This window comes from Glycine soja, chromosome 1 (assembly GCF_004193775.1).
Source record: "Glycine soja cultivar W05 chromosome 1, ASM419377v2, whole genome shotgun sequence".
Classification (NCBI taxonomy): Eukaryota; Viridiplantae; Streptophyta; class Magnoliopsida; order Fabales; family Fabaceae; genus Glycine; species Glycine soja.
Genome location: NC_041002.1, coordinates 3320914 through 3334750, shown reverse-complemented (window position 1 = coordinate 3334750; position 13837 = coordinate 3320914).

The window sequence follows — 13837 nt, the reverse complement described above, 5'->3', positions numbered from 1 at the left end:
AAATGATTGTGTAATTTTTTTTATTTCTTAATATATCTCTTATCTTTCATATGAATAGATTCTTTCTCATGTATATTTCTTTTTATTTGCTCACTGCATAGTAAATAGTTAAAGATATAATATAAAAAAATTAATGTTTGATTGATAATGTAAAATGGCAATCAAAATGAGACAATTTTTTCCTTCTAAAATGTCAAACAAAATAAGATAGAAGAAGTACATATCAAAACACAAAGCAAAGATAGAATAAAAATAACGCCACACACACACACAAAATCAATCTACAATAATTATAGTATATCAGAAGTTTGCGTAGTTTGACCATATGTGTTAACTTATAAAATGGAGCAAAACTAAAGATGAAACTTCCAGTACTACTCACTCTAATGAAAAGAATCATTAAATTCAGCACTCGAAAGTCATACATATATATTTTCTCCTTTTAAACCTTCATTTAAGTAAAATTGAAATACTTATCCAACTCTCAAACACCATTTTCTTGAAATAATTTGCCAAAAGTGTTAGCTTGTAAAATGGAGCAAAACTAAAGAGAAGACTTCCACTACTCCCTCTAATTAAGAATCATTAACTTCAGTACTCGCAAGTCAATATACATAATTAATCACTCCTTTTAAAACTTCATATTATGTAAAATTGAAATACTTTTTTATTTAACCCTCAAACAACATTTTCTTGTAACAATTAATCTATTAATCTTGATAGTATAATCTCAATATTACATGATGGTCAAAAGGAAAAAAAAATCATTTGGTGAAAGTTCAAAATAATACCTTAGATGAAACTGGGAGGAGATATCATATATTAACATCAACGCTAAGATTATTCACTTAGCATGTGACTATAATCATGACATATGTCACTATTAAAAAAAATACTTTTTACGATGCGTGATTTATGATGGTTATTATAGAACTGATTTAAAAAGTGGTGTAGTAACATTTTTGTAATTATTATAAAAAATTACATTTTACGACGCACATTCTAAGACGATTATTAAAAATTGCCTTAGAATGTTATATGCAATAAAGTTTACGATGGGTTTGAGGTGAAGACCGACATAATTGGGGGGAAAAAACAAGCGCGTGCGCAGAACCTCAACTCCCAATTTTATTATTATTATTTCCCAGAAATCACTCTCTTCTTCTTCTGCACACCTCTTCGTTTTCTCTCACTAACCCTAAAAGCCCATCCACCTCTGGTTAGTGTTTTCTCTAGAAAGAGAAGCTATTGTTGCTGCTGGTAGAAATGTACGAGAACCAGCTTCAAGAGCTGGCCCAGTGGATCTCTCAAAGTGTTTCCACTTCTTGTTTGAGGCGTGGCGACTGCTTCTTTCTCGTTGGGATTTTGAACGTCTTGCCGAGATGGTCTCGCCGTCGGCTATCATTAAGGCCATCCTCTCCCAACAAGAGATCGAATGAGCCCATTCTTGTTTCTCCACCACCGAACACACACATGCTCTTTGCTTCCTTCCTCGCCTCGCGCTAACCTATGCCCCCTGATTATCTCGTGCACCCCTTCTTTATCCATTTTTTTCCTCAGATTCGGAGCACCGCACGTGCCCCTATTGGGAAAAGAGGTTCCGGTGCTGGGGCCTAGGGTTAGGGTTTTTGAGAGATGTGGGATGCTCCATGCATTGATGAGCCTTATCGTGCGCCGTTTTAAGCCGTTTGGGCACGGTGACGACGCCGGTAACGTCGTCGCTGGAAGAGAATGCAAGGACGACCTCCTCTGGTTCCGCGACATCGAAAAGTTTACAGCCGACAATTTCTCCATGGCCATCATCCAGGCCAACCAGGTCATCGAGGACCAAAGCTAGATCGAGTTCGGCGCCTTTGGCACCTTCGGCACCTTTGTCGGCGTCTACGACGGCCACAATGACCCCGATTACTCCCGCTATGTTTGCGATAACTTGTTTTGCAATCTCCAAGGTTAGCTACTTCGCGATTCAATCTCTTTCTTTATATATAAATACCGTTATTCCAATTCTCAATCGTGAGTTGGAACTGTTTTTAGTTGTAAGTGATTTTTGTATCTTCGCTTTTCGTGAAATTTTTGCTTTTTGATTTTAATTTCACCACCTAAAAGTAGTTGTGCTTTTCACGACAATCACGAACAGTTAAAAAATGCTTGTTGTGTAATTGTGTTGGAGCTATGTCACAATCGACCTCTTTTTTTAAAAAATAAAAATAGTTATGTATCTGTGTCGAAGGGCAATGGATGTTGTGTTTAGGTACTTTAGGAGCCATTGTTATGTACTTTAGGAACACTGATATGGAGGTGATTAGCATAACTGAGAAATGGAGTAGATTAACATGTTGAAAAATTAAAGAGAAAATAGGGGGGAGAGGGATAAGCTTACAAATCTTCTCAAACTTGTGTTGAATATATCTACGCAACATCAATGAGTTTTATGTAATAAGCTTACAAATCTTCTCAAACCGATGTAAAAATCTGGCATCCAAACCCGTCTTAGAATGAGCATAATTCTACATCGGTTGGTCAACTGTCGTTGTAGGACGATTGTGTTTCAACGACATCAACTACAATGACGCGTGATAATCGATGTAGAAAATCTATTTTTTAGTAATATGCACTTGACTCTATGTTTTTATAAATTATGATACTATATATATATATATATATATATATATATAAATTATGCAGATATCCTTGAAATATTTTGTAAAATAATTTCAGTATAAAATGTGAAACAATACTTTCATTTTATACTAGCGTTGTAACTTAATTAATAATCTATAATTTTAAGCTATAAATATGCTGCTATATTAAAGATATTGAAGAAAAACTTGTCATTTATAATAATTTTACATAATTGCAGCAGAATTATTTTTTAAATGATATATGCGATCTAATAGATAATAAAATAGCCTCTATAAGTAGGGTGACACGCATCTCAACTTCTCAACATCATTCATTATTATTTATTCTTTCCAAACTTATTATTCGAATAGGACACCAAACCCAATTTTGAAGGAAAAATATACACGTGTTTCATCATGCACCCCAGACCGAGGGATCAAATGCTCAGTCTATCTTATAATCTTGTCATGACTAATGTATAGTGTTGGGTTTTATTGCATGGATTCAAGTTTCATCCAATTTTGGGGGCAGCCCTAATATGGATAAACATTGTTATCATGTCTTTTTCATAAGCTGTCCCTCAACCCATAGCTGCTCAATTGCATTATTAGTTAGTATCTGTTTTTGGAGAATAAATTTCTAGCTGCTCATAAATTCTCTTATTATTTACCATCATAACACAATCATTAATCTTAATTAATTGGGAGCTTTCATTTTCTCCATTCAACAAAGAGGACAGAGTAGCTTGATGTTGAGCTGCTCATTAAGCTGTTATGAAAAGGGCATGATCATTCTAGACAAATTTGCAACCACCCTTAATATGAAAAGTCCCTACTTATTTATTTATATAATTTAATCAATGTTTTCAATCATCTACGCCGTTGAATTGCAAGATATTCCGGTGATTTGAAGCTGTGTTAGCGCGTAAAGCTGCTAAAAAAATCAGACGAGACAATAGTGATGATTTAATTATCATCAACCATCTAATTTCATGTTCTAGTAGGATTAATTTTTCCTTTTTTGTATTTAGTAATTTTATTGTGTGAGTATCATGGGCGTATCAGATAACGAATAATCAACGTTGAAGGGTAACCAATGTGCGTTTAGTTAGATTTATTAAAAAAAAACAATTGTCTAATTTTATAATTTACTGTAAAAAAATTTAAAAATATTATTTCTGGGAATTGATCCGTTAATATGAACTGATTCATGCATCTCAAATTTATGACACTTTTGCGTATTTTTGTTGCAGCTCGTCATGAGAATCATTAGTGTGTAGTGACACAACAAAAGGACATGTTGAGATAAAGAAAAAGAGCATAACGAAAGAAAACCAATGATAAAAATCTAGAAACTAAGAAAAATAAAAAATTGAGGTGCCACTTAAAAGAATATAATAAAGCTTGACTTGCTCAAGTACAAACCAAAGAAAAAAGAAATTGAGATGATGCATTTTTTATTAAGCATTTCTAAATATTGGCATAGCATACATCATTTTGTTTTTATCTAATTACTCTGAAAATGTTCTATTGTCGGTTTTATCTTATATTTCTTATGTGTCAAGCCTTGGGAAATTACACCCACAACTTGCTATATAACTTTTTTTTTTCTTTTTCTTTTCCTATTTTTTCGGTTACATCTTATTTAATAGAAATCGTTGATAGGATAGTGGTATATATATACAAAAAATGAAAAAAAAATTTGAAACTCGAGAAAATGGTAGGTGCAAAGCATTAATACAAAAATGTCATGATAAGATAGATAAAAAGAAATTTAATTAGCAATTTGTGAAAAATTAGTTACCTTCCGCCGAATGCCTCGAAAAAGATACAATGTAGAAATTACAAATGAATGAGAGTTTAAATTAAAAAGGATAAAATTGTGATTGCGAAAAAGTAAAAATAATATATATTATGATTCCATTTTATATCCGTCAAATTAAGAAACAAGAGTTTTAAATGGAATGGAATAGAATCCATTTTATCATTTTATATAGTCCCATTCCATTATAATTTAAATAATCCCAACTATAAAATAGCTTAAAATACTATATTACTCTATTCTATTCTATCACATTCAATTAATCTAAAAACTATGCCAAAGAAACAAAAATGGGTCGGATACACCTAACTAAACAAACAATTAATGGCGTACAGTTATCCCCAAAAAAAAAATTCAAGGAGAGACAGACAAAGACTATATAAGTTGTATAAGTTAGATTTTCTTTATTTTTGCAATTCTTGATTTATTTTTGGAAAAATATATTAATACTAACTAATATTTTAAATATGGCATAAAATCATGCAGTGTACTCCACGTACTTATATTGTCAAAGCAACCTACCATTGCATAGCAAATAATATATACGTGTTGAATAAGTTCCGGCTGTGATATCCTCACCAAATGACACTTCTTCATGCTGACATTTATGGACCTAATCTGAGGAGGTAAGTAAATTACGAAGTTATCTTTTGCATGTTTGTTATAATTATGATTATGATATAGAGATCTCTTAAACTATGAGGGCTTATATTATTCATTAATCAAATAAGACAAACAGGGCCAGGGTAGATTTCAGCCCATCAAAATGTCTTGTTTTTTCCTCCTTGGCCCATGGAAATCTATCATGTAGACACCAAAAAACCCCTCTCAAAAGAATATGTGCCGCCATTTTGAAGACGAACAAAACACTAAAGGTGTTGTTAGGTGCATTCAGTATTTTTTAAAAATATCAAAATTGTCCTTGTGTTTTTTTCGTATTTGTGATGGGTGTGTGTGAGAGTGGTCCATAAATCGTACGGATTAAATTGATCCGTAAGATTGATATGTATCAAATTGATCTGTATGTTGATATTAAACATACGGATCAACTTGATCCGTAAAACTTTTATAGATCAAATTGATCTGTAAGGTTTCTACGAATCAAGTTGATCCATAAACCTTTTACGGATCAACTTAAAAGGATAATGAATTAAGGATATTTTTATCATTTCATTTTAAGTGCTGGGTGCACCGTAATAATGCTGGGTGCACCTAGCAACACCCTATTCTTGGTCCAAAGCCAAGCCACAACTGTTACAAGAAACGCCTAAAGGACTTAATAAAGCAAAGTTACTGGTTGTCTTAACAAAAAAAAAACAATTTGAGGTCTCACAAACCATGTACAGAAAGCCAAGGCATCACAAATTTCTCATTTAGGCTATGTTGGATAAAGTTCCCCCGTGTCTGTATTCTCGTGTCTTGGGTTGTTATGTATGCTGGATGTATGAAGCTTTTGAGATATATCTTGTTCTTCTTTAGCTATATATTAATAAAGTTTTTTTTAATTAAAAAAATCAAATTAGGTTGGACAAAATATTTTAGTTAGTTTTTAATTTTTTTATTTGAAAAGTTTATTTGATGGTTGGGTAAACAAATATTTTTTAATAATTTTTTAGTCTAATATTTTTTGAAATGTTACTTAAAATAGTATTTTTTTATAGTATTAGTTTTAGTTTTTAATTTTTTTATATTTTTTTTCTTTTTATCTTTAATATATTTATCAAATTTTTCGATTACCTTTTTTAAATAAATTTTATTTTTTTGATCATTTTATACTTTTTAACTATTTGAATGATTAATTTTACTGAATATTTTAATAAGTTAATTTTTTAATTTTCAGTATTCAGTGTCCAATTAACTTTTTAGTTAATTTTGTCCAACATAACCTTAGATAGTCAATAGACCAAACATGCATTACTTACTTTTACATGATTAAATAACTTTTATATAATTTTTTTTTCTTATTTATAAGATCCAAATTTAAAATAATGTTCATTCTTTTTTATAAAATCTAATCTATGTTGTTCATTGTATTAATTATTTTTAGACTAAAATTATTCCTGATTAAAAAGAAGAAAGATTATATATTGACAAACAATTAAAAAAGAGAAAAATATTAACGATAAAAATAATTTTAAAAAAAATTATAAATTTAAGAGAAATATATTTCTATCAACTAAAATAATCAATTTTCTTAATCTTTATAAATTAAGTAATTCTTATAAATTGGTACGGAGTAAAGGAGAAATGTTTTTTTTTTTTATATAGTTTTCTAACATAATTACTTTGTTACTAACTTGATATGCTAGGTGGCATACAACATGTAACTAACCTTGCTATAATATATCGCTAGGATTTCAATGAGTTTCACACTTTTACCTATGTCCTTTATACCGGTGCTTATCCTTATAGACGTGAGACAAAATCATTAACATACCAGTGTGGGCTAAATGAACCATCTAAGCCTATGATTTCATATAAGGGATCACAAATCTTAACTTCAAGAACAATCCTAACTTGTAAAAAAATGAAAAATATGGACAATATTGCAAATGGACTAATCATGAGTGAAGAAGCCAAGAACATGTTTGCGAGGGTTGAAGGAAACTTCAAATCTTTGTTGCAAGTAAATATTTCATTAATTATGCCAATCAAGTGCAGTCAAGATTCGAAGGCATGAAAGTCATAAAAAGATTTATTTGTACTACGCAACACAACCACCAAGATCTGACCCTGCAGTTTTGTTAAAAAAAATCTTTTTTTTATCACCAAAAAATACTCCATGTTTTTCAAAATAATGATATTTTCTAACTTTTTGTTTTTGTTCCAAAACAGTATTCTTTTTGGTTTTTTTTTTAAATTATTTTTTCAACAATACTCTTAAATATTATTAAGAAGATCAATTAATACTTGCATTGAAAAGAGATATTTGTCATAAAAAATTGATAAATAGTAGAAAGTATTGCTATTGGTGGTTAATAGGATAATTTATGATAAAAGTAGTTGAAAAATTGAAAGTATTTTGATTTAAATTTGTATCAATTGAATGCTTCTTAATCAGTGTGTGAAAATCTTAAAAATCATTATTTTGGAACGGATGGAATAGTAATTATAACCATGATTAATTGCTCTCAAAACAATGATATCATGCTTAACTATAATATAATTAAATTCCAATGAAACCTACATAAACGAATCATAAAGCAAGTATGCGAAAACATGAAACCCATAAATTTCCCCTTCTTTTCACTCATAAATTTCTCTTCCTCTTGAACTGTATTTTTATATTGTGGGGTTTGGATTTGTAATGTGACACAATTATGAATCGAGATTCACATAGAAGACAATCATCACCAAGCAAGTGATCTTCTTCACAATCCTCTTCGTTTCTTTTATTGTTTTTTTACGTAAAATTTCTTATGTAAAAAAACATTATTTGGAGCATCTTACTATGTTTGTTTTAGTTGCAGCAATGGCTCTAATGATCCCAATATCAAGTACATTATTTTACCCTTTGATTTTAACTATATTCACCATGATCCCTTCTTCAATTGTAGTGACATCTTTTGAACTGAGGTAAGCTCTCTCACCAATCCTCTATTTTTGCGTCTCCTTAACGCACTGTTTCAGTCTTGCAATGATTAAGGTGAGAAAATCCTTAATTTTTCATTTTCCCTTGTTTCCTTTGCCTTTCTAATTTATTTCGCAGAAAAGCTCACCTTTTGCCCCTTTGGTGGTTTTTGGTACAAGTCAAACATTCTATTTTTGTTAAGCATGAGGTTACTATTCAGAAAAGTCCATCTTTATTGAAATATTTTGAAAAATAAGTTTGAATCCTCTTCGTTATAGTTTTAAATTTTTTTATATGGTGTTGTTTCTATATTTTGTTGTTATTTTACCAGATGTTAATACTAATTGCAAGTTGATGAATTTGTCATAAGCTTGCACAATCTATATAATAACTTTTTTTTGAAGGAAAAAAACTTATATCAAATCGTTGAGAATAATAAAATCAATACAAGACGGGCAGTGATCAAAGGACTGCTGACAATCAAAGAATTAAGATGCTCTTGCTAAGGAATCAGCAGCTAAATTCGCTTTTGGCTTGACGGCTTACAAACCGAATACAACAGTTTTGAAAAGATGATAACTTTAGAACACAATTACGAATGATTTCTCCAGCTTCATTGTTTTGGAATTTCTTGGCAATGATGCAGTCAACAAGGTACTTGCAGTCTGACTCCAAAATGATGTTATTGAAATTAGAATTCTCCTTCAAATCTATGACAAAGAAGATTGTCTTGAGTACAAGTGTGAGGTGAAATTTCACATCGAGTAAAAATAAAAAAGTTGAGTACCATATCATATAAGTGAGGAGAAGACTCATAAATTAAAGTATAATGTCAAATTCTTTTATGTGGTTGTTCATTCATCGTTAAGATTCCGCCAACAATTCACCGGCTGCTGAAGTAATGTTTCTGCCCTAGCTTTCTTTGGCTGATCACATCCAATGAAGATGTACCAATCATTTTCTCTACTATCTGGGAAGAAAGGATAGTGCATCCACGAGCAACACGTAGGTGGGAGCTATCTAACATATTTTCCATAATATGCATGGAAGTAAGCGGATTTTACAGAGAAAAGGCCATCTCTTCTGAATTTCCAAAGAAGCTTATCCGGATCCGCTGACAGATGAATAGGCATAAAGAGAATTCGAGTAATATCTTGATGCTGAAAAAGATCATAAAAAAGGGTTTCATTGCTAGACCCCTTTGAAAACTCTACCAAAGAACTTACCCTTAGATCCTAAAGACTAAGAGTGTTCACCATGCGGTTTGTTCTAATTTTTAGAATTTAAAGATACATTAAATTTAAATCAAATCAATTTTTTTAGTTTGATTTGACTTTTTTTAATTTATTATTATAATTATTATATATGCTATATTATTTGAAAAAATTATTTTATTTTTATTAATTTTTTTTATCATATTTTAATTAAAAATTATTATTTTTACTTCTATTTAGCATTAATATAAAATGTTATTATCAACTCTTTTTTTAACATAATAATAATTTGTACATAACTTGATATTTAATAATATTAGTATATCATTTTTTAACATATAAAAGTAAAATATAAATTATAATGTAAAAGAAAAATAATAAATTATATAATACTTATTATTAATTATCACAATAAAAATTAATATATTTATAATATGTAATTTGTTCGATCTGATTTGATTTTTTAGAAAAGATTCAAAAATTAAATCAAATCACAAAAAATATACGATTTTTTATTTTTGCAATTTTTTATTTTTTTGGATTGATTTCACCCTTTACAAATGATTTGGTTCAATTTTGAACATCCTACTAAATACCATCAATCACAAGAGAAGCAATAAAGAATTGCCAGGATTTCTAAACCATGGATGGGACCAAACCTTTGCAGAATTCCCATCACCCAATCTCTGTCTTGTGCCTCTTTTGACCAAAGTCTGTGAAGTGTGAATGCTACACCATGAGTAGTTGGGGTTGTGACCCACAAAGGAACCCAAGAAGTCTCCCTTCGGATGATATTTAGCTTTGAAAACTTGTGATATTATAACATCATGGTCAGGAACTAATTTTCAACCTTACTTTCCTAACAGCCGAATTAAAAGTATAAATATGTCTAAATCCCATACCTCCATTCTCCCTCCTGATGGTTAAACGATCCCAACTAAGCCAATTTATGCCTCTTCTTGCATTTTTGTTATTCTCTCACCAAAATGAGTTCATCATCCTCTAAATCTCGTCCAGTACTGTTGAAGGAAGAAGAAAAACATTCATACAATATGAAGGTATAGCTTGTGCTACCAATTTGATTAGAACCTCTCTTCCTTCTTTAGATAAATGTTTTCCAAACCAATGATGATTTTTCCTCCAAATTCTATCTCTCAAGTAGACAAAAATAGATTTTTTTTCTTCTTACCAATCATAGAAGGAATGCCAAGTTATTTTCTTGTCCCTAGGCACTCTGTTACTCCCAATTTAGTTGTGATATGTTCCTTTATTTGAGTTGGAGTGTTTCTGCTAAAGAAGATCTCCGGTTTCTGAAAATTGATAGAGACCTGAAGAGGCTTCAAAAGAACTAATAATTGAGTGAAGGGTGCTAGCTTCTGATTTAGTTGTCTTGAAAAAAGAAAACAATCGTTAGAAAAAACAAGTGTGAGGAGAAGGGCTCCTCTACACACTTTCACACCATGGATCTCTCCTTTTCTCTCAAAATTTTGTAGAAGGGAAGTGAGTCCCTCCATACATTGCAAAGAAAGATAAGGGTACAGTGGGTGCCTTGTCTAAGTCATCTCCCCAGTAGAATAGGTCCAACACCCTCTCCATTTACCAAAACATTGAATTCCACATATTCCACACACATTCTCATCCAATTAACCCATGTGCTATCAAAACCCAATTTGAGGAGGATAACATGTAAATATCTTCAGTCCACCTTATCAAACACCTTGCTTATATCAATTTTCAAAGCAATTTCACCCTCCTTAGCCCACATTTTAATTTCATGTGATAAATGGTCTCTATGACAACCAACACATTATCAAGAATAGAAGGGTCTTCTACAAAAGTAGATTGCTCCCTTGAAATGCACTTCGGAAGCACATATCTAAGTCTGTTGGTTAGCACTTTAGAGACATTTTTGTACAGAACATTACACAATGATATAGGCCTCAAATCCTTCATAGAAGTTGGGTAATCAATTTTAGGAATCAAAACAATATTTGTACCATTCAAGTTTGGAGGGTAAAAACCTTGATTCAGCCTGGCTACTATATTCTGGAAAATATCATCACCAAGTAAGTTTCAAAATCTTTTGTAGAAAGCAGGATTAAATCCATCCGAACACGGTGATTTATCAGAATGCACATGAAAGACAGCTTCCTTGAACTCCCATTTTTCGACTTCAATATTTACATCACTGTGAGCATACAAGGTTTCTAAGTATTTCTTTGCTAGAAGACAAATATCCTGCTGATTAGAAATAGCAACACCATTTTCATTAAAGAGCTTAGAAATAAAACTCCTTTTCTTTCCGGAATTTGCATTGGCATGGAAAATTTTGGTATTAGCTTCTCCATCTCTTATCCAGTCACCTTTTAGCCCTTTGTTTCCAAAAGAATTCCTCTAGAGCAAGAAGAATATTAAGATCATCTCTAAGGTTTTTAAATTCACGAAGATAACAAGGATCAGTACTGTACCTTGTGAACTCGTATCTATCTTTGCACTTTTTGATATCATCCTTAAAACGAGAATGAAGAATCCGAACACGTGTGCACCTTTGATAGAAGATAAGAGGTTGATTCTTTCAACCAATCTGTATAATAGCTAATACTTATTGTACATTGTATATTTGTTTGCAGCAACATAACAGGTAAGAAAGTCTTCTTTCTTAATTTTAATTTTTTATTTTACAGAAGGTGAGAAAATATAAGTATGGAGTATTGAGTATTATTTGCTGCAGAAAAAGAGCAACCCTAGAAGTTGTTGGACCAGATGTAATCTTTGGCTCTTTCATGTCCTTTGTAGTTATTTTAATTTTTATTTTGTTGCATTTCCTATTATTATGGTACCAACTATTATGTTTTTTCCTTCCATTTTTTTGGATTGCAATTGTTCTAAAATATCCTATCTGAATATATCATTGATTATTTATCACTTTCAAGTGTAGTTCTTTATTTTATTTTTTTTCTATCGAGCTTTCAAGTGTAGTTCTAAGCCATTATTATAGTATACATCTGAGTGTATTATTAGACATTGCAGTAGGTTTGGGTCATTTAGTTCTTAAAAAAAAGAAAGTCCTACAGGATTCTTTTTTAGCAAATTAACCAGGGATACTAGTTAGCATTTATCAAAACAAATATTGTTAACTAGTGTCTTTAGAGAATTGTTTAAGAAATTAAAAAAAGTATTTATTATGAAAACATGAGAAAAGCATAAAAAAAGTTAAGAATAATACAATTTTACTCATCTCAATTAAAAATTTTCTCCTTTTTTAATTTATTAATCAATATCCTAAGAATACTGGATAGTATTTCCCAAAAAAGAATACTTAAGGACCCTTTTTTTTTCCTATCCACGGATTAATGTATAACTTTGCTTAATTCAAACTTCAAGCATACTTCCATAAGCCATTTTATTAAGAATTTAATTGTTATAAATGGAAAAGGTTATACCTTTTTTTTCAATTTGATTAGTTTTTTCAAAATTGTTTACATGAGCGTCTAACACTATTGGGCTCTTTGTTACATTAATACTTTTTTGTCATTACTTACACAACCAACTCAAATTTTGAAATTTCGGGGTGTTTTGAGGTTTTTTCTGTGAATAGACTCTCTCTTGTTTTTTTTTCAATATACAACCACTACTTTGTACTACTTTGGACTTTGTGTTTTGATTCACACCACTTTAATTATATTACTAAATATAATTAGTTTGTTTATGTCATTAGATTTAATTAAAGATGAAAAGACTTTTTGTTTAACAATTTATTTACCGAAGAACATTATATTGCATTATCAATAAAATATTGTATTATATTTACAAGTTACGCATACACTGAGAAGATGTACCGGCAACATCGGGGACATATGACTACCAGTCTGTTAATTTCATGTTAAAAAACACAAGACATTTGTCGGTGTCATCATTGGTTGAGGAGACGTATTTCAAGACTGCACAGTCTTGAAACCAATGATGACACCGACAAATGTCTTGTGTTTTTTAACATGAAATTAACAGACTGGTAGTAGTCATATGTCCCCGATGTTGTCAGTACACAGTCTTGAAACCAATGATGACACCGACAAATGTCTTGTGTTTTTTAACATGAAATTAACAGACTGGTAGTAGTCATATGTCCTCGATGTTGCCGGTACATCTTCTCAGTGTATGCGTAACTTGTAAATATAATACAATATTTTATTGATAATGCAATATAATATTCTTCGGTAAATAAATTGTTAAACAAAAAGTCTTTTCATCTTTAATTAAATCTAATGACATAAACAAACTAATTATATTTAGTAATATAATTTTATTAAAAATAATTATATTACAAAATTTAGATTTTAAATAAAAATATTCACCTAAAAAATATGTTAAGCAAATTAAATAATAAAACAAAAATAATTACATTTAATAATATCATTTTCTTTAAAAAAATAAAAAAATAAAATTATAAAATTTAATTTTAAAAAAAAGAATTTTAAAACCAATTAAAAAAAATTATATAATATAATATTTATATTTTATAATATTTTAAATTAAAAAAATAAAAAGGAGAGAATATATTCACATTCATCTTAAAACCAAAGTGATGTATATTAAAAAAAAAAAACCA